The sequence below is a fragment of the Coregonus clupeaformis genome, chromosome 18 (assembly GCF_020615455.1).
Source record: "Coregonus clupeaformis isolate EN_2021a chromosome 18, ASM2061545v1, whole genome shotgun sequence".
Lineage (NCBI taxonomy): Eukaryota > Metazoa > Chordata > Actinopteri > Salmoniformes > Salmonidae > Coregonus > Coregonus clupeaformis.
The window spans coordinates 8163540-8191089 of NC_059209.1; the positions used below are offsets into that span (position 1 = coordinate 8163540).

Below are 27550 nucleotides of genomic sequence, written 5' to 3' on the forward strand. Positions count from 1 at the left end.
CCTCTTCCGCTCTGCTGAAACTAGCGAGCGAAAAAGTGTTCCTCTGTCTTACTGTATGTAGCCCATGTATCTGATGCTGTCTGGCCAGAAATCGTATGACATGCCATAGGATCCTCTTTTGGTCCAGACAGCATCAGAAACATGGTCTACACATACTGAGACAGAGGGGCACTGCTTCGCTTGCTCAGATGCTTTATCTGAGATTGATGCGTCTTTCTGTTGCAGTGCGTCTCGTCAAATAAATTATACATATTACAATATTTTATTTAGACGGGCAAGGAGTTAGGGGGCCTTGCCCGCCCTACCATAAGGCCCGCCCATATTGCCAGCCCTGGGTAGGCCTACTTCTGCATGTGCTCAGGCGCACGGTCCCTCAACTTTTTCAGGAAAAAGAAACCAGACCCATGTTCATTGCTCACACCGAACAATCCAAACAAAAGACAATGAAAACATGTACACAACTCTTAATGGTGAAATAAACCAAAACTTGTTTCTCACAAGTGTAGCATGTTGTGAACTCCGCAAACAATGTTTCGAGCCTGAGAATGAGAACGGTAAATTACTGTAATTAATACATGCATTAACAGAAATGTATGTAACCAAATGACGGGGGATTAACGGTACATTCGCTAGGCCTACCGGTGACATATGTAATGTAATGTAATGGGGCATTGATAAAAAAAACTAAAAAACAATCAAAGGGCAAACAATCCACACAATGAAACAATGAACCTGCAAGAATTGGCAGGAGGCAGCTGAGCGCATTCTGGAGAGTTGAGTGCATGCATTATGGAGAGAGACATACCATATCTTTGCAACCTTCTTCTTGTTGCAACATTTTCAATTATACTCAAGACACATTATCTTCACACATATTTTAGATGCTTATCACTGACAGCCCCAACTCAATCAGCTAGACCTATTGCCACGCCCACTACCCAAATTGCAGTCTTCCCAAATAGGCATAGGCCTACACACTTGTGATTTGAAACAATCCACAGCAAAATAAAATGAAGAAGCTAATGATCCTCTGTGGCTAAGTCATGCTCCCTGGTGAAGTATTTTGAATGATTTTATTTAGACAGGAGTAATTATATAATTTTGGCGATACATCAATTGACTTTAGGGGAATGCAGCACCCTAACCGTGCACCCGTCAACTTTCCTTTCCAATTCGCTAGAGGCTGAAACCAGAGATCTCTATATAATGACGAGATGCTCATGTCTTCGCCCTAACAATGGAGTCTTTGTCCCAAAGGCGGGAAGGCAGGCGACAAGCTTAGGTCTGCATATTATGCCCATATAAACGCATTGAGTTTATTCTGGACAGATTTTGGCGAGAGTGAGACCTCTCGCTTCGTCTCTTCCTCTCTGCTGAAACTATTTCACCAGAATGAGCGAAACAGCGCCCATGTATCTGGTGCTGTGTGGTCTGAAATAGTATGACATGCCTTACTCTTTTGGCCCAGACAGCATCAGATACATAGTCTACATATACTGAGACAGAGGGGCGCTGTTTCGCTCGCTCGGATGTTTTAACTGAGATGTATGCGTCTTTCTGTCGGTGCGCGTCTCGGTCAACTAAATTATAAATATTTCAATATTTAATTTGGACTGGCAAGGAGGTACGGTAGGGCGGGCCAGACCCATAACGCCGGACCTGACAGTCAGTTGTTGGTTGGAGCACGTCTTTGGAGTCAATGGATGGGCGAGTATTACTCCTGCTGTATAATTCATTGCGGCCAGCAGGTCAAACAAACGACTAAAATTAACGAGTCACTCAGAAAAACGATTCATGACTCCCAAGTCAGTAAAAATAGTCGTTAAAAAAAAAATCGTTCGCGAACTGGCGCCAGGCTGTCGTCACGGGTCACGGCTCTCGTTGATAGGCACTGGCGTTTGTCGCTGGCTGGACTGGAGCGCAACTAGGCTCCTCTACAGCATGTGGCAACAGAGAGCGAGAGACAGGACAGCGAGACCACAGACTCGAGGAACTTCGGGCCAATTTGGTGAGGCTACAGGGCAGTCTTGCAACGCATGCACTATCGCGTTGAAGGGGTGTGATTGGAGAAGGGGTGCGGTGAAACAAGGACTTGAGATTTACTTTTTTGTCTCAAAATTAGCCTACATCAGTGACAAAGAAATACAGGTAGAGCCTTTATTTAGGTAAAATCATTGCACGTTGTGGATACCACGTTTGCTTTCGTCATAAGCTTAATTGCAATCACATTTGCGCGTAGGCAATAGTTAGATTTTGATGAACGTTGCCAAGAACCAGTCACTGGTTAGAATACATAACAGGCTAATAAGAATATCTGCAAATTTGTATGTAGTCTACAGCGTTGTCTTGGTAGAGGCAAGAGGAATCAGACAAAGAAAGTCGGGCGCAAGCTTCTCCTACAAAGCCCTCGTTTAGGTGTGACAGAAACGACAAAAGGAAAGTGGAAAAACTCGCATCAGCACCAGTGAACACCCAGACAGAGAAACAGACGAACAACAGCCAGACCGCACGACTGTTATTGGATGACAATATCCGGAAAATATAAGATTGTCTGCAGTTTTTGCAAGATGCAATAGGCTCCAGGTAATTACATTCCTTCTTGTGTCTGCACAGTCTGGAGTGTTTCAGAGCGTAGTGGTCACAACAAAACCACTCCAAAAGACATCTGAAGACAGGCGTCTAGTCTCACCAAGTAAGAAAACGTGCCAGTAGAAAATAAATGCTCACAAATGTCATATCATACAGGATTGCAGCTTACTGAAATAGTTATTGTGTGTTGTGCCTTGCAGCTAAATGGGAAGAGAAATAGATGAGCGCTGTCCAAAATAACTTAAAGAAAGGGAAAGAGAAGAGTGTGAAGTGGACAACGCAGAACACTAAATATTCCAGAGGCGAATGACCATTGAAGGTAAGCACCAAGTTGAGTGCCATAATTACAGAATTACAGAATTTAGGCATGGTCTTATCACAATAATAAACAATGCACCAAAAACGAAACAGAAGTAACTGACCACACTTGCATTGGATTGCATAACCGTTTAAGCATGTTGAATACACCTAGATTTTGCTGATATTTGTAGCCTACCTTAGGCTATTACATGAATCATTAAACACAACTTTTTTTATTTTGTTTTGTGTACAAATTAGCGAGGCCTACTTTATAATTATTCACAGCTGTATGACAATATCTATGATATGTGGGTCCTTTAACATGTCTTACCCCAAATTGTAAATTATGGCAAAAATACACTTTCTGTCAAACAACAATACTTTATCTTTCATTAACCTTTTTCTAACACACGTAGGCCTAAATGGTTTAAATTCCCCCAAATAAAAATGTCACAATTGGAAAATGTGATATTTCAAAATGTGATATTTCAAAATGTTTTTTATGTTTTTAACCGATTATTATTTTATAAATGTCATCCATAGCCACTTGTTATGAACATTTGTCTGTTATTCATTCAAAGTATTGTGTTTCTGTGACACTCAGAGGCTGAGAAATTGACGATTTCGCTAATCTGACATACCAGTACGACCTAAGATGGCCACCGATATGGGCGATATGGGCGTCATAGGCGCCAGTGCCATCAGACTTTTAGCTCTAACTTTGGAACGCTATGGGCTATCAACTCAGTTAGAATTGCATCTGAAAGATGAGACTCTCGATTTGGTATGCTGACATTGACTGGGAGCTAAAAATGTATTTGAATTATTATATTTATTGTTATTTTTTAGTTATAGTGGCTGCCAAGACCCCCAGGGGCCAAATCTGGTTTTCAGGTTTTTTTGTCAGTAACTTACTGCTTGACATAGTCCTAAAGTTTCAGAAGGATCAAAAAAAGGTTTTCAAAATGGACATTTTTGACCACTTGGTCAACTATGTAGGAGCATATGTGACCAAAATGGTCGCACTTTAGAGCCCTGAGCCCATCTCTCTCTCTCTCTCTCTCTCTGATTTTCCACTTTATGAGATGTGGATGGTGGGATGTTCAGATACAGTTTTGACATCAGTTCTTCTGCTCTGTTTTTGTATCAGCTGTGGAATTTGAACCTCTCTTCCTTGGGTGAGGCCTTTCCTGCTCAGTGGAATATGTTAGTCTCCTGAGGAGTGTGTATTGGCAAATGGGGCTTTCCAGTGGGGTTGATCACCAAACATTCCAGGCTGCTGGATGGAGGGTTAGCGGGCCAGCTCTGCGCAGCTGGGAGCCATATAAGACGCTGTGTCTCTGTGTGTTGAGCAATAGCACACACACATGCACATACACACACACACACACCCTCCGACCCCCACCACTGTTCAACTCTGCATACCCCGACCAATGCATGGAGCGGGAGGCCGTGGGGAGGGTTGTGTGTGTGTGTGTGTGTGTGTGTGTGCATTCTACTCTCTATCAAGGGACAGAGAGCTGCCAAAACCAAGGGATGTCTCATAACAGTCTGATGCAGTCTTGGAAAGATACATGCAAGACAAAGGAACACACACACACACACACACACAGACACACACACACACACACACACACACACACACACACACACAGACTGCATAGTGCACACATGCAAACTCTCTCACACATACCCCTTGGCACGTTGGCAGTCATAAACACTCACAGAGAGACTCACAAAGATACGCCAAACAAAATGTAGTTATTCTCTCTAAACCACATGATGTTTGTCTCTCTGCTGAAGTAATGTCGTTTCAGAGAGAGGGAGAGAATGGGAGAAGGAGGGGGAAGAGAAGCAGGTGATTGTGAGAGAGAGGGATGGCAGTCATACAGTTTCTGTTCTTTTCTTCTATCCTTTCTCTCTTTTTTGGCTGCCACCTGGTTTTGTTTTTTAAACAGGGTGTCCGTGTGCAAAGAATGTGTGTGCGGCATGTGTGTGAGTGTGTGTGTGTGTTTGTATGGTAGAGGAGAGCTGGAGCCGGGACAGTGTCTGCCCAGAGAGGAAAGGAGGAGCACAGATCCTGAGGAAGAGGGACATGTGGGGGTTTGGGTTTCTGGGGTAACACGGCCAGAGGAACAACAGAGAGCAGAGAGTAACACAGAGGGTAACACAGAGAGTAACACAGAGAGTAACACAGAGAGTAACACGGAGAGTAACACGGAGAGTAACACAGAGAGTAACACGGAGAGTAACACGGAGAGTAACACGGAGAGTAACACGGAGAGTAACACGGAGAGTAACACAGAGAGTAACACAGAGAGTAACACAGAGAGTAACACGGAGAGTAACACGGAGAGTAACACGGAGAGTAACACGGAGAGTAACACGGAGAGTAACACAGAGAGTAACACAGAGAGTAACAAGGAGAGTAACACAGAGAGTAACACAGAGAGTAACACAGAGAGTAACACAGAGAGTAACACAGAGAGTAACACAGAGAGTAACACGGAGAGTAACACGGAGAGTAACACGGAGAGTAACACAGAGAGTAACACAGAGAGTAACACAGAGAGTAACACAGAGAGTAACACAGAGAGTAACACGGAGAGTAACACAGAGAGTAACACAGAGAGTAACACAGAGAGTAACACATATAGTAACACATATAGTAACACGGAGAGTAGCACATATAGTAACACGGAGAGTAACACAGAGAGTAACACAGAGGGTAACACAGATAGTAACACAGATAGTAACACATATAGTAACATGGAGAGTAACACGGAGAGTAACACGGAGAGTGACACGGAGAGTGACACGGAGAGTAACACGGAGAGTAACACGGAGAGTAACGCGGAGAGTAACATGCAACCGGACACTGAGACAAGAGGGCTAGATATCAGAAAAGCCTTTGTTTTGCCAATACAGCGTATTGTGGGAGTTGGGAGTCAGGCACTAGGTCAGTTACAACACCTTGTGCAAAAACAAAAACATAAACAATCCAATGCTGTGCATAACAGACAGACAGAGAGACTACTAGGGAAATCTACTTACCATGTCTCTTACAGTAGTAGGTTGCTAGCTTTCTAGTGCTCTCCAACGTCCTCTGCTCTTCAGGGCGAATCCTAACTTCCACTTAAGTAGAATTTTCACTCAGTCTCCCATTGTTATTAATGCATGACTAAGTGAAAATTCATAGAAAGATTTTAGTGGAAGCTAGGATTAGCCCCTTAAAAAGTAGGGCCTCTTAGGGATCCATTGGACATCTGAGTTTCGTTATTCAGGACACTCAGTTAGTTTGTGAGGCTACAGCAGCTGCTACACAACTGTGTGCATATTTATATAATAACACATCTACAAAACACTCTGCTTTTCCAATACATACATATGTTTTGATTTGCATATTTTATTCTAGTAAAAACAAATATACCATTTGTAATAATATACATTTTTATATTTACACACACTCCTTATCACATGCATGTACTGTATATCATGCATGAAAGCTTACATTCATGTTCATCACATATGCACACAAGCACACAGAAACATGTACAAGCCCTCTGTGTATAGTGCATATATACAGTGGCTTGCGAAAGTATTCACCCCCCTTGGCATTTTTCCTATTTTGTTGCCTTACAACCTGGAATTAAAATTGATTTTTTGGGGGGTTTGTATCATTTGATTTACACAACATGCCTACCACTTTGAAGATGCAAAATATTTTTGGGGATGAAAGAAACAAGAAATTAAGATAAGAAAACAGAGAACTTGAGCGTGCCTAACTATTCACGCCCCCCAAAGTCAATACTTTGTAGAGCCACCTTTTGCAGCAATTACAGCTGCAAGTCTCTTGGGGTATATCTATATAAGCTTAGCACATCTAGCCACTGGGATTTTTGCCCATTCTTCAAGGCAAAACTGCTCCAGCTCCTTCAAGTTGGATGGGCTCCACTGGTGTATAACAATTTTTAAGTCATACCACAGATTCTCAATTGGATTGAGGTCTGGGCTTTGACTAGGCCATTCCAAGACATTTAAATGTTTCCCCTTAAATCACTTGAGTGTTGCTTTAGCAGTATGCTTAGGGTCATTGTCCTGCTGGAAGGTGAACCTCCGTCCCAGTCTCAAATCTCTGGAAGACTGAAACAGGTTTCCCTCAAGAATATCCCTGTATTTAGTGCCATCCATCATTCCTTCAATTCTGACCAGTTTCCCAGTCCCTGCCGATGAAAAACATCCCCACAGCATGATGCTTCCACCACCATGCTTCACTGTGGGGATGGTGTTCTCGGGGTGATGAGAGGTGTTGGGTTTGCGCCAGACATAGCGTTTTCCTTGATGGCCAAAAAGCTCAATTTTAGTCTCATCTGACCAGAGTACCTTCTTCCATATGTTTGGGGAGTCTCCCACATGCTTTTTGGCGAACACCAAACGTGTTTGCTTATTTCTTTCTTTAAGCAATGACTTTTTTCTGGCCACTCTTCCATAAACCCCAGCTCTGTGAAGTGTACAGCTTAAAGTGGTCCTATGGACAGATACTCCAATCTCCGCTGTGGAGCTTTGCAACTCCTTCAGGGTTATCTTTGGTCTCTTTGTTGCCTCTCTGATTAATTATCCTTGCCTGGTCCATGAGTTTTGGTGGGCGGCCCTCTCTTGGCAGGTTTGTTGTGGTGCCAAATTCTTTCAATTTTTTAGTAATGGATTTAATGGTGCTCCGTGGGATGTTCAAAGTTTCTGATATTTTTTTATAACCCAACCCTGATCTGTACTTATCCACAACTTTGTCCCTGAACTGTTTGGAGAGCTCCTTTGTCTTCATGGTGCCGCTTGCTTGGTGATGCCCCTTGCTTAGGGGTGTTGCAGACTCTAGGGCCTTTCAGAACAGGTGTATATATATACTGATATCATGTGACAGATCATGTGACACTTAGACTACACACAGGTGGACTTTATTTAACTAGTTATGTGACTTCTGAAGGTAATTGGTTGCACCAGATCTTATTTAGGGGCTTCATAGCAAAGGGGGTGAATACATATGTACGCACCACTTTTCCGTTATTTCTTTTGTAGAAATTATTTCATTTCACTTCACCAATATGGACTATTTTGTGTATGTCCATTACATGAAATCCAAATAAAATCCATTTAAATTACAGGTTGTAATGCAACAAAATAGGAAAAACAGCAAGGGGGATTAATACTTTTGCAAGGCACTGTACACAGAAACTAAAAGTACAATACTAATGAGAATCTCCCACACACACACAGATGACAGGAGAGGGGCCTCTCTCTCTGACCTCTCCCCCGCTCTGAGAGCCCTAGGTTGGGCTGGGGACAGGGCCTGAGTGGATGTCCTGTCTGGGTCCCACATCCAGGGTGACTGTACAGATAAGCCTGCTTGTTGCTCAACCCTCAACTGACATACTATGAGGTAAGAGCTCAGCGCTTCTGGGCCAAAGGTTCAGCACAGCTAAGTGTGTCTTGTTTCTTCTATGGGAATTTTGGCTTCCCACACTGGGTTGTAGCATTGTTACATAAGCCAGAGCAGGTAAAGCCATTCCTGATGATACTTACATGTAGCCTAACCTTGCCTTGGACTTGGATATTCAGTGTCCAAGACATTCGCCTTCCTTTTTTGGCAATTCAAAGGCACACCGTATTCACTTATAAAGTTCCTAATTGCATTATCCCTCTGCATTTGTAATGCTCTCACAGCGTAAACACAGAGTCTAAGAAGTGGTGAAAAAAACTTCATAAGCACATTCTCTGAAGGACAGGGCTTAAAATGACAGCTCCAGGGTCATGGTCAGGGTCAGCTCACATTCCATCTACTAATGTATTGGAAGCAACCACTTAGAGGTTTCTCTAAAATATAACCATAGATGTATCTGAAATGTGGCCTTTGATCTCTCTTGTTATATGGTTTCTCACTAGTTTTCTCTGTCACACACACTCACACACACAGAGCCCTCCCCATGGCCTCCTCCAACCCTGCACAGAGGCATGCACTCAGATTGAGAGTTAACAGACATTTTATCTCCCATTCTGAGTGCATAACGCTTTGGATTCATAGTTGTGGCTCTACCACAAACCATTCTGTGCTGAATCTGCAGTAAGTGGGTGTGCCTCTCACTAGAGAGGCTTGGCAATGCTTTATACTACACCCTACAGTCACTGAGGAGAATCAAGGGAATCTTGGCTGTATTCTCCTATGAGAGAGTGTGTGTGTGTGTGTGTGTCACGTGTGTATATGTGTTATAGAGAGTGTATAGTATGTCATGTATTTTTGTGACTGTGTGTGTTTAACTTTTGGAGTGTGTGTTCAGAGATTTTGGAGTCTGCTGCTGTTCTCATGTTTTTGTTGGAAAGCAGATCGTCCTGGCAGCTCAGTCATATGACAGGATGTGTGTATGTGTATGTGTGGTCACATAATATATCACTACTGTGTAGGAGTGTTTATGTGTCTGTTTCCATGTGTGCATGTTGTAGAAGTGTGGGTGTGTCGGTGTGTGTGTGTGTGTGTGTGTGAGGGAGAGGGAGGGAGGGAGGGGGAGGGGGAGAGGGAGAGATTAGATTTGTATTTAGGCACATGCATAGGGTCGCAGATGTAGTTGCAGTGTACAGTGAAATACTTGAGCTCCGAGCTCCAACAGTGCAGTGTCACGATCGTCAAAAGGAGTAGACCAATGCGCAGCGTGGAATGCGAACATACTTTATTATATTCACCACACGAACAAAAACAACAAAACGATACGTGAAGTCCTTGGTAACAAACACAAACCAACACGGAACAAGATCCCACAAAACACAAGTGCCAAACGGCTGCCTAAGTATGGTTCCCAATCAGAGACAACAAGCAACAGCTGATTCACGTTGCCTCTGATTGAGAACCACCCCGGCCAACATAGAAACACATGAACTAGAAACTGAAACAATGAACACAAAACATAAACTCTACACACCCTGGCTCAACATAACAGAGTCCCCAGAGCCAGGGCGTGACATGCAGGTGTGAATGAAACAATACAAAAATAGGAGTAGTGGTGGTTATTCAGCATGATAAATGTCCATTGGGTTGGGGGCAGGGTAGATGTCTGTTAAGGGGGGGCATGAGGGGGACAGGGGGAGCAGGTAGCTGACTAGTGGTGGCTATTCAGCAGACTAATGGTCTGGGGGTAGAATTTATTGGCCAGTCTGAGTTTTAGCCATGATGCTCCTGTACTGCCCACGTGAGTGATGGAAGCGGGGAGAACAAGCCGTGGCTCAGGTGGCTGAGGTCCCTGATGATCTTCTTGGCCTTCCTGTGACACCTGGTGCTGTAGGTGTTCTGGAGGTCAGGCAGTGTGCATTCGGCAGAGCGTACCACCCTCTGTAATGTCTTGCGGTAAGCATGCGCTCTTCTCCCGCTGACTCCATAACGGGTGGGTGATTCTGTGGTGAGTGTGGTGAAAGGAGTCAGGCGCAGGAGGGTAATCACCGAATACAGAGTTTATTCCTTCGTTGACACACAAATGCGCTCCAATAACGATCAACGAAACAGGCACTGGGGAAACAAACATCCCTGGCAATTACACTGTAATGGAATCCAATAATACATAGGCACAGGGGGAAAATCTACCCTGGCAACACAATGTTATGAGTAGCTCCACCGAGCTACATACTCTCACAATTAACAATCACCCACAAGGATAAGGGGGCAGAGGGAACACTTATACACAGACTAATTAGGGGATTAGAACCAGGTGTGTGTGATTGACAAGACAATTGTGATGATGATTGGGGCGGCAGTGGTTAGTACTCCGGTGACGACGAACGCCGAAGCCTGCCCAAACAACGAGGGGAGGCAGCCTCGGCCGAAGTCGTGACAGCAACTCTCTCCTCCACTTTGAGCCATCTAAGGCTTTCAAAGTGGGAATAGTCAAGATGCGTAAGTGCTGGAAGTTTAAGAATAATCCTGACTAATTTGTTCTGAGATGTCAAACTAAGAGCCATGGGATTTTTGGGGGCACTATTGTACCAGGAAGAGCATGCATAGTGAAAGTGGCATTGAACAAGAGCCCCTGCCAATGTCCCCATTGCATTCTTATCCTAATATTTGGAGGTTCTTGCCAGAAACCTAATTTTATGGTTCACTTTGGAGATAACATTTTGTGCCATGCTCTCCCCTGTCAGATGTTTATCTAGCACACATCCAAGATACTTAACATAGTATTTTGCTGCGACTACAATGTCACCTACTACCACCTTAAAATCAGGGGATTTCCTCAGTTTCACCTTGGACCCGAACAAGATGGACTCTGTTTTTCCAAGGTGAAGTGACAGCTTATTGTTATAGCCATTTACTGACATTCAGAAGTTCACCACTGAGGGCTTTCTCAACCACCTTTTTGTCTTTGTGGGAAACCAACAGTGCAGAATCATCTGCATATAGGAAAAGGTCACATGTACAGGCAGATTTCAGATCATTTATATACAATAGAAAGTAAAGTGGACCCAGCACACTCCCTTGGGGTACCCCACAGTTCAAGATTTTGGGTTTAGACAGGGTCCCATCCACATCCACCATCTGTTTTCTTCCTTGCAGGTAAGAGCTAACCCATTTTAATGCTAAGTTGTTAAAGCCCATAGCTCTTAGATTGATTAACAGTATCTCATGATCCACTGACAGCTTATTGTTATAGCCATTTACTGACATTCAGAAGTTCACCACTGAGGGCTTTCTCAACCACCTTTTTGTCTTTGTGGGAAACCAACAGTGCAGAATCATCTGCATATAGGAAAAGGTCACATGTACAGGCAGATTTCAGATCATTTATATACAATAGAAAGTAAAGTGGACCCAGCACACTCCCTTGGGGTACCCCACAGTTCAAGATTTTGGGTTTAGACAGGGTCCCATCGACATCCACCATCTGTTTTCTTCCTTGCAGGTAAGAGCTAACCCATTTTAATGCTAAGTTGTTAAAGCCCATAGCTCTTAGATTGATTAACAGTATCTCATGATCCACTGTATCGAACGCCTTTTGTAGATCTAACATAACCATACCACAAAATGTCCCTCCGTCTACTTCCTTCCTTATGTGGTCAGTTAGATATAGTAGGCAAGTGTCGGTGGAATGGGATTTCCTAAAGCCAGATTGGAGCTCATAGAATAGGTTATGTAAGGAAATATAACTGTCAATCTGCTTGAACATAATCCTTTCCATGACCTTCGATAAAACACACAGGATTGAGACAGGCCGATAGTTTCCATGACCTAACTTATTCTCTTTTTTATATAGAGGAATGACCTTTGCAAGTTTTAGTTCACTGGGAAAACACCCTAGTTCAATAGACAGATTTACAATGTGAGTTACACAGGGGGTGATAATTACCACAGCATCCCTTAGAAATCTGGCAGGAATGTTGTCAAGGACAGTTGCTTTGGAATGGTAAAGTTCTTTCAGCTTCTTTAGCACAGTTGACTCAGACACCTTTTCAAATGAAAAAGCATCTACTTGAATTCCCTGCTGCGAGTAAAACTGCAGCAGGGAATTCAATTTATTAATTTCCTATCTATAAATATATCATTTGCCCTGGATTTCCTGAACTCCAGAAAGCGTTAGTTTCTACGCTTAATTGCCTTGAAAATGTTATAGTTTATCCATGGTTCTGTTCTTTGCTTAATTCAGTGATTTTCAATACCGATTATCAATAACGCCTTGCGGGGGTGCATGCTACACCACTGCTTATAACTATAAGCTAAGTATAACTACAGTGGGAAAAAAAAGTATTTAGTCAGCCACCAATTGTGCAAGTTCTCCCACTTAAAAAGATGAGAGAGGCCTGTAATTTTCATCATAGGTACACGTCAACTATGAGAGACAAATTGAGAAAAAAAAATCCAGAAAATCACATTGTAGGATTTTTTATGAATTTATTTGCAAATTATGGTGGAAAATAAGTATTTGGTCACCTACAAACAAGCAAGATTTCTGGCTCTCACAGACCTGTAACTTCTTCTTTAAGAGGCTCCTCTGTCCTCCACTCGTTACCTGTATTAATGGCACCTGTTTGAACTTGTTATCAGTATAAAAGACACCTGTCCACAACCTCAAACAGTCACACTCCAAACTCCACTATGGCCAAGACCAAAGAGCTGTCAAAGGACACCAGAAACAAAATTGTAGACCTGCACCAGGCTGGGAAGACTGAATCTGCAATAGATAAGCAGCTTGGTTTGAAGAAATCAACTGTGGGAGCAATTATTAGGAAATGGAAGACATACAAGACCACTGATAATCTCCCTCGATCTGGGGCTCCACGCAAGATCTCACCCCGTGGGGTCAAAATGATCACAAGAACGGTGAGCAAAAATCGCTGAACCACACGGGGGGACCTAGTGAATGACCTGCAGAGAGCTGGGACCAAAGTAACAAAGCCTACCATCAGTAACACACTACGCCGCCAGGGACTCAAATCCTGCAGTGCCAGACGTGTCCCCCTGCTTAAGCCAGTACATGTCCAGGCCCGTCTGAAGTTTGCTAGAGTGCATTTGGATGATCCAGAAGAGGATTGGGAGAATGTCATATGGTCAGATGAAAACATCACTGCTCTGCATGGAGGAATGGGCCAAAATACCAGCAACAGTGTGTGAAAACCTTGTGAAGACTTACAGAAAACGTTTGACCTGTGTCATTGCCAACAAAGGGTATATAACAAAGTATTGAGAAACTTTTGTTATTGACCAAATACTTATTTTCCACCATAATTTGCAAATAAATTCATTAAAAATCCTACAATGTGATTTTCTGGATTTTTTTTCTCATTTTGTCTATCATAGTTGACGTGTACCTATGATGAAAATTACAGGCCTCTCTCATCTTTTTAAGTGGGAGAACTTGCAAAATTGGTGGCTGACTAAATACTTTTTTTCCCCACTGTAGTTGATTGGGTTAATTACTTATCGTCTGATTAGGTCAGGAAGTGTTTCTCATAAGAATGCTAAATTACTCTTGCGGTATTGAAGGAGGACAGCTAGCTATTACACTTGCAATAAGGTGCAGTCCTGCATTATTACTCTTGCAGTATGTAGGCCTAGGTATATACAATGTATATCTATCACAAAGACATACACATTATGTAGCTAGCTAAATAGATACATTGTGTATACCTCTTAGGTCACACACAGCATACTGCAAAATAATACTGCATTGCAGGACTGCACCTTATTGCAAGAAACTGTAATAGCTGTCCTCATTCCAAATAAGTTTTGAACAATTCACAAAGACAGATACACAACAGCTAGCTAAACAGATACACACACACATACTGTACCTCTCACGGAGCATTTGTTTCGTAAGCTGGTCTTCCAATCGGCTGAAGCGATCCTCTCCTCACATGATGATAATTTACATTGTGTATTTCTCCGTCTCTTTTCAGCTGTCTCCTCTCGTTCAGTCTAGATTGTTGCCCATGAACAAAAATTAAAAGGATGGCACAAAATAGCCCGGCTATCTCCTCCAGCCCGGCTATCTCCTCCAGCCCGGCTATCTCCCCCAGCCCGGCTATCTCCCCCAGCCCGGCTATATCCTCCAGCCCGGCTATATCCTCCAGCCCGGCTAACTCCTCCAGCCCGGCTATCTCCCCCAGCCCGGCTAACTCCTCCAGCCCGGCTATCTCCTCCAGCCCGGCTAAGTCCTCCAGCCCGGCTATCTCCTCCAGCCCGGCTATCTCCCCCAGCCCGGCTAAGTCCTCCAGCCCGGCTATCTCCTCCAGCCCGGCTAAGTCCTCCAGCCCGGCTATCTCCTCCAGCCCGGCTATCTCCTCCAGCCCGGCTAACTCCTCCAGCCCGGCTAACTCCTCCAGCCCGGCTATCTCCCCCAGCCCGGCTATCTCCCCCAGCCCGGCTAAGTCCTCCAGCCCGGCTAACTCCTCCAGCCCGGCTAAGTCCTCCAGCCCGGCTATCTCCTCCAGCCCGGCTATCTCCTCCAGCCCGGCTATCTCCTCCAGCCCGGCTAAGTCCTCCAGCCCGGCTATCTCCCCCCAGCCCGGCTAAGTCCTCCAGCCCGGCTATCTCCTCCAGCCCGGCTATCTCCTCCAGCCCGGCTAACTCCTCCAGCCCGGCTAACTCCTCCAGCCCGGCTATCTCCCCCAGCCCGGCTAAGTCCTCCAGCCCGGCTATCTCCTCCAGCCCGGCTATCTCCTCCAGCCCGGCTATCTCCTCCAGCCCGGCTAACTCCTCCAGCCCGGCTATCTCCCCCAGCCCGGCTAAGTCCTCCAGCCCGGCTATCTCCTCCAGCCCGGCTATCTCCTCCAGCCCGGCTAACTCCTCCAGCCCGGCTAACTCCTCCATACTTAAAAATGCCAGTCACCGAGGATCACAACAATGTCGCTGTCGAATTGCGTCATCGGTCGTTGTCTTAAAATTGTCACTAGCAGTTTTTCCTCGCGAATTAAACCTAGTCCTGTTTCCAGTTTAACGGCAAATGGAAAACAAACAAGAACCAACAAGGCTAGTTCGTTCTGGTTCCGGCACGGCCCGGCATGGTTTGGTTCATCCAGTGGAATTGTGCCATAATAGTGTTTGACAATCAGGAGGTTGGCAATTACCACCAATCAGCATTAACAAGACATTGGCCATATTCAGCTGCCCGAGATAAAAACTCAACAGGATTTTGAAAGGACACACGTGCACGCACACATGAACGAACTCAAGCCATCCAAGAAACCAGAAGATCGGCCCTCCTAATCAGCCTTGTGTAAGAGGGCACTTGTTTTAATGGGGAAGACTGATGTAACATCACTGCCATAGTGAATGAGTCAGACACCCAAACCACAGGTTGGACATGTTGTTGAGGGCGCTGTCATCCTCAGTGGGAGAGACTTCCACAGTCTCTCTCTGTCTGTCTTTGTGGTCAACTCCCAGCCAGCCAATACTAGTGGAAGGTCACTGTGGAACAACTATAATCTATGCATTACCATGGAGGACAAAAGTAAAGGAGGGCCCCTGGTTACAATAAAACACAGTGTCATGTATTGTCAAGTGTATGTCATACCAGGAAGGGGTTAGGGCATAGCACGGGTGTAGTGACAAAAGTCACACCGCACTATATGTAGTTGTGAGTAATTTCCTCTGTGTGAATAATAATTATAATTATGACTGCTCATAAATCTCCAGAGCTCTGGTAATAGGCTCAGTCAGTTCTTGGTCATTCAGGTCCACGGTGAATCCTACTAGCTTTTGTTACTGTACCCATACCACATCACACAGATAGTATTCACCATGACAGAATTAACAGATGGGAAGCTTGTAGTGGGCAGTAATATTTGATATGTGTATATACAGTATATTATATATATACATCACATGTGACTCGTGATAAGACTAAGCAATTAGCCTATTAAAATGTTCATCTGACTCCATAAAGATGATTAGCAATATGCAAGAGACTATGGTTGAGTTACAGTAATAGACAATGAATAAATGTCTGAGAATGGAATTCTAAATACAAGTATATTTAATTACTTTGTAAAATGAATGGATTCACATACAAGGCATAAAGCTTAAGTTACAAAGCAATACTGACATTAACAAAGCATTATTCTAGGCATATAATTTAGATCCTAAGCATGGTCAGAGAGAGAGAGACAAATAAACATGGCTTGTGCCATTGCCCATAGCTCATGGGAGAGGGAGAAAGAAAGAAAGAAAGAAAGAAAGAAAGAAAGAAAGAAAGAAAGAAAGAAAGAAAGAAAGAAAGAAAGAAAGAAAGAAAGAAAGAAAGAAAAAGAAAGAATCTCACCACAGCAGGTCAGGAACATAAGAAAGAACAATGAATCTAAGACCCTTTTATAAGCATCTGAGTTGTTTGGATTCAAAATCTGAGTTGTTGAACAATATAATTATTTAAAAGTTAACCTCCAATCAGATATCAGACCTACATGATGTAACCTCTGCTTCTCAGAGGTGAGACAATGCAGTTTGGCAAGATCAATACAGAGAATGCTGAATTCCTAAGACAACACAGAGGAAATTATTTTATACAGTTGATAAGAAGAGTCACTTCGGGGGCTGCCTGCCCTACAAGCTCGCTCCTATTTCAACACACTGAAATTACAGCTTTGCCTGGCACCTGTGTACTGTAGATGCATGAAGCATGTCCTACTAATCTCACCTAGATGTATTAAGCATTTCCCTAAGAGCAAAGTAACTGTTGCTCTATGTCAGGGATGGGCAACTGGCGGCCCCGGCGGCCCCCATTGATTTTGTTAGTCAGTCTCAAAATGTGTACAATTGTAGGAAATTAGGTGTAAAACAGCACATTGTCCTCTCTGCTCCATGGGAAAATGAATAGAATTGTATTTAAATGAGTTATACAATTACAAGATCTTCTCTCCACCCCATGGCAAAATGTGTAGAATTGTACAAAATTAATTATAAAACTTAATGTCTGTCAAGAGGCGGGATGCTAAAATGTTTTGCTCGCAATGTGTGCGTGTGTGCGTGTGGGGGGGTATGCAAATGTATTGGGGGAAAAAACACTCCATGCCACACTTTAACGTCTAAAACTTGATAGAAAGTACAAAGAAATTATAATCGACCTACTGTATATATGTTCAAATAACTGCCCTTTTTCTGGCCCGCAAAGAGTGACATCATTGATATACACAGAGAATAGAGTCGGCCCGAGAATTGAACCCTGTGGCACCCCCATAGAGACTGCCAGAGGTCCAGACAACAGGCCCTCCGATTTGACACATTGAACTCTATCTGAGAAGTAGTTGGTGAACCAGGCGAGGCAGTCATTTGAGAAACAAAGGCTATTTAGTCTGCCAATAAGAATGCGGTGATTGACAGAGTCAAAAGCCTTGGCCAGGTCGATAAAGACGGCTGCACAGTACTGTCTTTTATCGATCGCGGTTATCGTTTAGGACCTTGAGCATGGCTGAGGTGCACCCATGACCAGCTCGAAAACCAGATTGCATAGCGGAGAAGGTACGGTGGGATTCGAAATGGTTGGTGATTTGTTTGTTAAATTGGCTTTCAAATACTTTCGAAAGGCAGGGCAGGATGGATATAGGTCACTAACAGTTTGGATCTAGAGTGTCACCCACTTTGAAGAGGGGGATGACCGCGGCAGCTTTCCAATCTCTGGGGATCTCAGACGATACGAAAGAGAGGTTGAACAGGCTAGTAATAGGGGTTGCGACAATTTCGGTGGCTAATTTTAGAAAGAAAGGGTCCAGATTGTCTAGCCCAGCTGATTTGTAGGGGTCCAGATTTTGCAGCTCTTTCAGGACATCAGCTATCTGAATTTGGGGGGGGGGGCAAGTTGCAGTGGAGGGTGCAGAGCTGGTGGCCAGGGTAGGGGTAGCCAGGTGGAAAGCATGGCCAGCCGTAGCAAAATGCTTATTGAAATTCTCGATTATCGTAGATTTATCGGTGGTGACAGTGTTTCCTAGCCTCAGTGCAGTGGGAAGCTGGAAGGAGGTGCTCTTATTCTCCATGGACTTTACAGTGTCCCAAAACTTTCTGTTTGAAAAAGCTAGCCTTTGCTTTCCTAACTGATTGTGTATATTGGTTCCTGACTTCCCTGAAAAGTTGCATATCGCTGGGGCTGTTCGATGCTAATGCAGTACACCACAGGATGTTTTTGTGCTGGTCAAGGGCAGTCAAGTCTGGGTTGAACCAGGGGCTATATCTGTTCTTAGTTCTGAATTTTTTGAATGGGGCATGCTTATTTAAGATGGAGAGGAAAGCACATCCAGGCATCCTCTACTGACGGAATGAGGTCAATATCCATCCAGGATACCCGGGCCAGGTCAATTAGAAAGGCCTGCTCGCTGAAGTTTTTTCGGGAGCGTTTGACAGTGATGAGGGGTGGTCGTTTGACCACGTCCACATTACGGACTCAGGCAATGAGGCAGTGATCGCTGAGATCCTGGTTGAAGACAGCGGAGGTGTATTTAGAGGGTAAATTAGTCAGGAATGTATCTATGAGGGTGCCCATGTTCACAGATTTAGGGTTGTACCTGGTAGGTTCCTTGATAATTTGTGTGAGATTGAGGGCATCTAGTTTAGATTGTAGGACGGCCGGGGTGTTAAGCATATCCCAGTTTAGGTCACCAAGCAGTACGATCTCAGAGGATAGATGGGGGGCAAGCAATTCACATATGGTGTCCAGGACACAACTGGGGGCTGAGGGGGGTCTGTAGCAAGCGGCAACAGTGAGAGACTTATTTCTGGAAAGGTGGATTTTTAGAAGTAGAAGCTCAAACTGTTTGGGCACAGACCTGGATAGTATGATAGAGCTCTGCAGGCTATCTCTACAGTAGATTGCAACTCCGCCCCCTTTGGCAGTTCTATCTAGACGGAAAATGTTGTAATTCGGGATGGAAATTTCTGAATTTTTGGTGGCCTTCCTAAGCCAGGATTCAGACACTGCTAGAACATCAGGGTTGGCAGAGTGTGATAACGCAGTGAATAACTCAAACTTGGGGAGGAGGCTTCTGATGTTGACATGCAAGAATCCAAGGCTTTTACGGTTACAGAAGTCAACAAATGATAGCGCCTGGGGAGTAGGAGTGATACTGGGGGCTACAGTGCCTGGTTAACCTCTACATCACCAGAGGAATAGAGGAGGAATAGAATAAGGATACGGCTAATGGCTTTAAGAAATTGTCTTCTAAGTTCGTTGTACAGACAAGGATATGGAAGGATATGAGTACAGTGGAGGTACACCTAAGCATTGAGTAACAATGAAAGAGGTAGCATCACTGGAGTTACCGATTGAGCCGGTCTCCGCGTGTATGGGGGGTGGGACAAAGGAGCTCTCTGAGGCTGGTTGAGCGGGATTTGAGGTTCTACAGTGAAATAGTACAATAAGAACTACCCCAAACAGCAATAGGCTAGGCATATTGACATGGGAGAGAGGCATAACGCAATCACAGGTGTTATTCGAGAGGGCTAAGACAACAACTGGTAATGGCGCCGAAAGTTTGGGCTGAGGCTAAACAGATAAACAGGATAGGGTACCGTGTAAATGAACAGTCCAGCAGGCATCAGCTGTGTAGCTGAGTGATCATAAGGTCCAGTGAACAGTAATAGCTAAGTCCAGGAGCAGTTTGTAGGCTGCTACAGCACATGCGAGCGGGCCGGAGAAATATATACGAAAAAAAGACAAAAAAAACAAAAAAACAGGCTATTTACATGAGGACACAACACAATTCACGACCACACTGCTACGCCATATTGGATTCTTGGGTTGTGGAGTGCTAACCAGGGAATACCTAACACAACAGGAAAAGCAGGAGACTCAATAATAAAAAAAGTGACTTGCTCGTGATGAGTCTTGTTTGTAACCATAGTGACTGGTGCTGTAACCTCCCTAACAAACCCGGACCCTAATGGTCGACTGTCAAGTGCTCTGATGGGGAGTGGAATGGATAGGGGAACCAATGTAATGCCTAGACTGTGTGAAAATGACCTGCCCATAAAGTTCCCAGCTGCGCCTGAATCGACCAGTGCCTTACACTGGGGAACTACAATGTGATCAGGAAAGTGGATGGGTAGGGTACAGTGCGCAGCAGAGGGCTCTGAACGAGTGTGGGTGTTCGATACCTGGGGTGACGTGAGAGTGCCCTGACTGCCGCCTCCAAACCCAAAAGAACGCTGACGACATCGTGCAGTGGAATGTCCTCTCGTGCCACCAGAGTGACACTGGCACTGTCGTCTTCCGCTCTCCCGGATCGCCGCTCCACCCAGCTCCATCAGCTCGTGATCCGGGTCGGGCGGGGTTGGAACGGGCAGGCCCTCTCCCGGACGTCCTCTGGCCGCCAGCAGGTTGTCCAACCGGATGGCCATGTCCACCAGTTGAGTGAAGGACAACATGGTGTCCCGGCAGGCTAGCTCCCTTCGGACATTTCCCCGAGAGGCAGGAGATGAGGGCGGACACCTTCTCCCGCTCCGATGGGGCCGGGCTGATGCTGGAATAGTAAAGCTCCAGTTGGAGGAGGAATCCCTGGCAGAGAGCAGCTGTCCCGTCGAAATCCCGTGGTTGGGATATATGGATCCCTATGGGTGCTGGGTTGTGGGTGGTTGGATCCGGTCACCCAGCTGGTCCTGACAGATCGGGTCCTCCCCTCTCCAGGCAGTGCTTTCGCTTTTCCCAAGCTGGCTTGCATCGTCGAATGCTCCTGGAACCGTGTCACGACTTCAGGCATGCGCTCCTCTCCTGCTGACTCCATGGTGGGTGTGTGATTCTGTGATGGGTGATTTGAAGGAGTCAGGCGCAGGAGGGTAAATCACAGAATACATAATTTATTCCGGAAAAAGAGTTACGTGGAAATGCGTCAAACAGTCCAGTGCGCAAAACAACATTATCAGGACAGAGAAACAAGACACATGCTCATTGCTCACATGGAGCACTCCAAACAAAAGACAATGGAAAAAATGGATGGTTATGAAATAAACCAAACTTGTTGATACAAGTGTAGCAGGTTGTGAACTCTGCGAACAACGTTTTTACTCCGAGAATGAGAACGGTAAATGACTGTAATTAATACATGCATTAACAGAAATGTATGGAACCAAATTACAGGGATTAATGGTACATTTACTAGGCCTACTTGTGACATACTGTATGTAATGAGGAATTGATCAAAATAAACAATTAAAGGGCAAACAATTCACACAATAAAACAATGAATGTGCAGGAATTGGTGGGACACAGCTGAGCGCATTCTGAAGAGCTGAGTGTATGCATTCTGGAGAGAGACGCGCCATATCTTAGCCACACACGCCTCCCCTTCTTATTGTCTAAACATTTTAAATTCTACTCGAGACACATTATCTTCACACATATTTTAGATGTGCAACTCAATAATCAGCTCGGCCTATTGCCACGAGCGCTGCCCAAATTGCGGGCTTCCCAAATTGGCATAGGCCTACCTGCTTGTGATTTGAAACAATCCACAGCAATTTTTTAAAAGAAGCTAATGATCCTCTGTGGCTAAATCATGCTCTCTGGTGAAGTATGCCTGAAACCAGAGATCTGTATATAATGACGAGATGCTCATGTCTTTGCCCTAACAATGGGAGTCGTGTCCCAAAGGCGGGAAGGCAGGCGGCAAGTTTAGGTCTGCATATTATGCCCATAGAAACACATTGGGCTTATTCTGGACAGATTTTGGAGAGAGTGAGCCCTCTTGCTTCACCTCTTCCTCTCTGCTGAAACTATCTCACCGGAGAAAGCATCCGAGCGAGCGAAACAGCACCCCTCTGTCTTTCTATATGTAGCCCCTGTATCTGATACTGTCTGGACAAAAATAGTATAACATGCCATACTCTTTTTGTCCAGACAGCATCAGATACATGGTCTACACATACTGAGACAGAGGGGCGCTGTTTTGCTCGGATGCTTATCTTATCTCACTCGCATGTCTCAGTCAAATATATGATCAATATTTCAATATTTTATTTGGGGGGGCAAGGCAAGGAGGTACGGTAGGGTGGGCCAGACCCCCTAAGGCCCGCCCATAACGCCGGCCCTGTTGGGACTTACCAACATAACAACAACAAAAAAGCGAGATCATCAGCTCACAATATAAACTTGCATTTAAACATGCATTAAGATGAAAAAGTTATTGCATTTAGAGTATACATGAAAGAGAATGTATTGTTTTACAGTGGGGAAAAAAAGTATTTAGTCAGCCACCAATTGTGCAAGTTCTCCCACTTAAAAAGATGAGAGAGGCCTGTAATTTTCATCATAGGTACACGTCAACTATGACAGACAAAATGAGAAAAAAAATCCAGAAAATCACATTGTAGGATTTTTAATGAATTTATTTGCAAATTATGGTGGAAAATAAGTATTTGGTCAATAACTAAAGTTTCTCAATACTTTGTTATATACCCTTTGTTGGCAATGACACAGGTCAAACGTTTTCTGTAAGTCTTCACAACGTTTTCACACACTGTTGCTGGTATTTTGGCCCATTCCTCCATGCAGATCTCCTCTAGAGCAGTGATGTTTTGGGGCTGTCGCTGGGCAATACGGACTTTCAACTCCCTCCAAAGATTTTCTATGGGGTTGAGATCTGTAGACTGGCTAGGCCACTCCAGGACCTTGAAATGCTTCTTACGAAGCCACTCCTTTGTTGCCCAGGCGGTGTGTTTGGGATCATTGTCATGCTGAAAGACCCAGCCACGTTTCATCTTCAATGCCCTTGCTGATGGAAGGAGGTTTTCACTCAAAATCTCACGATACATGGCCCCATTCATTCTTTCCTTTACACGGATCAGTCGTCCTGGTCCCGTTGCAGAAAAACAGCCCCAAAGCATGATGTTTCCACCCCCATGCTTCACAGTAGGTATGGTGTTATTTGGATGCAACTCAGCATTCTTTGTCCTCCAAACACGACGAGTTGAGTTTTTACCATAAAGTTCTATTTTGGTTTCATCTGACCATATGACATTCTCCCAATCCTCTTCTGGATCATCCAAATGCACTCTAGCAAACTTCAGACGGGCCTGGACATGTACTGGCTTAAGCAGGGGGACACGTCTGGCACTGCAGGATTTGAGTCCCTGGCGGCGTAGTGTGTTACTGATGGTAGGCTTTGTTACTTTGGTCCCAGCTCTCTGCAGGTCATTCACTAGGTCCCCCCGTGTGGTTCTGGGATTTTTGCTCACCGTTCTTGTGATCATTTTGACCCCACGGGGTGAGATCTTGCATGGAGCCCCAGATCAAGGGAGATTATCAGTGGTCTTGTATGTCTTCCATTTCCTAATAATTGCTCCCACAGTTGATTTCTTCAAACCAAGCTGCTTACCTATTGCAGATTCAGTCTTCCCAGCCTGGTGCAGGTCTACAATTTTGTTTCTGGTGTCCTTTGACAGCTCTTTGGTCTTGGCCATAGTGGAGTTTGGAGTGTGACTGTTTGAGGTTGTGGACAGGTGTCTTTTATACTGATAACAAGTTCAAACAGGTGCCATTAATACAGGTAACGAGTGGAGGACAGAGGAGCTTCTTTAAGAAGAAGTTACAGGTCTGTGAGAGCCAGAAATCTTGCTTGTTTGTAGGTGACCAAATACTTATTTTCCACCATAATTTTCTAATAAATTCATTAAAAATCCTACAATGTGATTTTCAGGAAAAAAAAATCTCAATTTGTCTGTCATAGTTGACGTGTACCTATGATGAAAATTACAGGCCTCTCTCATCTTTTTAAGTGGGAGAACTTGCACAATTGGTGGCTGACTAAATACTTTTTTCCCCCACTGTATATGCTGTAATTATGAATTATTCCGGTAGCTAGCAAACTAGCTAGCTAACTATCTATGTTAGCTAGCACCACTAGCTCTAGCTAGCTAGCTATGCATTGATGGGGGCACTGGGTGTGAATGGCTAGCTAGCTAGTGGCAATACTGTCAAGTATACTGTCAAACAAAACACATTGTTTGGACTGTGTAGAGCAGGGCTCTCTAACCCTGTTCCTAGTTACCTGTCTAACTAGCTAGCAACCTATCAATTTATTTGAATAAGCTGTCATTGTTTCTGTTGCCTACACATCTTTCTTTTTTCACAGGCTACAGCTGTCACAAATGTTGTTGTGCAACCAGCAACACTGATTTTTTTTGTAAAATTCCAGTTGCTTCCATTTTGTTTCAAAATTGTTTAATTTTTTTTGCATGTTGTTGGTATTATTATGTGTCCTTTTTTAAATAAATAAAACCTTAACTAGGCTTACATCTGTGCTCAGATTCTTGGAGATCCTTTGCATAGTTTTACTCTCAACTCATCCTATAAGCACATTCACTGTTTTATAACACCTCAAATTAATACCACTTTGCTTAAGGTGTCTGTACACACTCTATAAGAGCATATGACATGGTTATGATGCCCATCATTCCATTCAATGTAATAATGTGACACAGAGGTTGGTAAATGACATAACACCCTGGTATGTAGACTCTTATGTAGCATGTAAAAACATATGACATATGTTGTCATGCAGACTGTACAATAGCAGTTGTTATTAACAGTTGACATTAGACCATATGACAACAGGATGAACAGTCATTTTTAACAGTCATTATAACCGGTTTTATTACATCTCATGCCTTGACTCATAACTATTTAAAACTACTTATGACAGCTTATGACAAATAATATAATGTGTTATATAGCTTTTATAAAGGCTTTATATGAATGCATAAGAACACCTACAGTAAAATGTTAGCCAAAATGCAAACTGTAAAGATACAAATGTGTAATAAATCATAGTGAAATAGTATTACTGCAACCATAGCCTAATGGTCTTGCTGTAGGCCTACAATAATCTGGTTCTTTCTGCCCCAGTGCACTCAGTGTCGCGGTCATTGACATGTGGTCACAGTGTGTGGTGACCGTCGGTAGCCCATGAAGCGCGCCAGGCGACCGCTTGGTCCAGAAATATCAGGACTCCAGTATAGATTTTTCCATTACTCTTTTTAGAGCGTACCATTCACTCTGACTGTGCAGCCGAGTGCACCAGACTGTCAATGAACGAGATGGAGCTGTGTGTGTGTGTGTGCCTGTGTGCGTGTGTGTGTAGAGGAGAGTATGAGGAACACACACTAACAGAGCAGCAGAATCAGACAAACCACACTCAAGCTATTTGGCTTAATCACAACAAAGGCCCTTCCTGTTTGCAGTGGGGGACTGGGGGTCTCTCTTACTGAACTAGACTGTATGGTGATACAGTATGTTTTCTCTCCCTCTCCCTCTCTCTCTCTCCCCCCCCTCTCTCTCTCTCTCTCTCTCTCTCTCTTCCTTTCATCTCTCTCTCTCTCTCTCTCTCTCTCTCTCTCTCTCTCTCTCTCTCTCTCTCTCTCTCTCTCTCTCTCTCTCTCTCTCTCTCTCTCTCTCCTTCTCTCAGATCTTGCTCGGCAGTACTTGTTGAGCAATTCATCTTCTCGCTCACTTTTACAGTGGTAACATACAACCCCCTTCTAAACACATCAATAGATCTATCATCATTTCATTACTCTGACATAAGGGACAATTTATCATCAACCATGTCCCGGTCCAGCAGCATGGTATCATTCTCTTCCTTATCCTGGATGGTCAGGGTGAGGGAATGCAACATCAGCGCTAAATTCACTCTCTCTGCCTCTATTGTCTCGTCTCAACCCCAGCCCAAGCTTTACTGTGACATGTCGTCGCCAAAGTGTGATGAGCGGCTTGGATCTGTCCGAAGTTCAAACAGGTTAAGAACATTCCAACAATCCCACAAGTAGCACAGGCCTGCAAATGCTTAGTAAGCGCATGGTGAACCAGGTTAAGGGCCCAGAAGCAGGGCTGCTTGTATCAGGAACCTCTCAGTAGTGCATACAGAACAGTATACAGATGTCAAGTGGCTCCATGGTGAAGGGTCAACTAAAGGATGTACTAAATGAGGTTGATAGGGAACAATTCTAGCAGATTAACTCAATTTCAATTTCTGGACATATGGGACAAGTGGTTAGTGTGTGATTTTTATGCAGGCCGATAGAAGTCACATGTTCGCTGGATTATACTTGTTAAACACTCATCTTTGGACGTAGATGGTTGATCACTTAACCTGCCTTATAAAGCTCTGCTCCGTCATAACCATCCTAAGTCTGGGAGTTGTGGTTGTGTCCCTGGCTGGCTTGTATCATATAGTGGGTCTACCTAGGTGAGGTACCCAATTAGCATTTTGTGTGTGTGTCCAGCGCAGAAGTAGATCATGGGGCTGTGTGTGTGTGTTTGGTTTTATTATCCTTGTGTGGACCAGAAGCCCTCACGAGGATAGTTAAACAAAGAAAATGTGGACAAGTGGGGAAATTTCACCGGTCCTCACAAGGAAAAAGGCCATTTTAAGCTTAGGGGTTAGGTTTAGGGTTAGGGTTACAATTAGGGTTAGGGTTAGAATTAGGGTTAAGTTAGGAGTTAGGGTTAGGGGTTAAGGTTAGGGGTAAGGTTAAGGGTAAGGTTAGGGTTAGGGTTAGGTTAGGGGTTAGGGAAAATAGGATTTTGAATAGGAATAAATAGTTTGGTACTCACAAGGATAGTGAGAACAAACATGAGAACAAACATGTGTGTGTGTTTGGCCAGGGCCCAGACCCATCAGGTAATTAAGCCCCTAGAACAGAGACTGATTGGATCCTTAATGAGATTAGCCCTGCCACTTGACCAGGCCATGCTATAAGGAGCACCTCTGCTGACCTCTGTGTCCCTTTCCCCACTGAGGGGATGAGGTGTGTGTGTGTGTGTGTGTGTGTGTGTAAGTGAGTTGGGGGTTGATGCAGACAAACGGCAGGCCATCCACAGACATCGTTCCGTGCAGTTTGTCTCCAACAAAGCAGCCTTGTGCCACTCAAGAATTCAGAGCAAACACTTCAAACCCCTCCGCCTCTACCTCCACCATCCCATTCTTGCATATCTAGGGGTAAAGGGTGAGGGTAAGAGAGCAGAGATGCCACATAAATGGGCAGTGCCCCTGGTGTGAAAGGACTGCCTGCTCTGCTCTATGGTATGCTGGGGGGTTGGGTCCGGTTGGTTGTGCACCCAGCTCTGCTTGGCTTGGATGGTACCTCTATGATAAAACTCACCACTGGCATCATCATCAGAGGCCTGTTTTACGTCTCTGAGACACAAGGTATTTAAAC

The 27550-nt window shown here is 44.3% G+C and overlaps 1 protein-coding gene across 2 annotated transcripts in view; it reads left to right on the forward strand.

Annotated features, from left to right (window-relative positions):
* The first annotated feature begins 1836 nt into the window (after positions 1–1836).
* LOC121587520 (rho-related BTB domain-containing protein 2-like) overlaps positions 1837–27550 on the forward strand; it is a 103242-nt gene continuing 77528 nt past the window's right edge. The window contains exons 1-3 of one of the 2 annotated variants that reach the window (XM_041904531.2): positions 1837–2008; positions 2614–2692; positions 2790–2908. The gene's annotated coding sequence lies outside the window, so the exon portion shown is untranslated. Of the gene's footprint in view, positions 2693–2789; positions 2909–27550 lie in introns of both variants that reach the window. The other variant, XM_041904532.2, reaches the window with a different exon arrangement.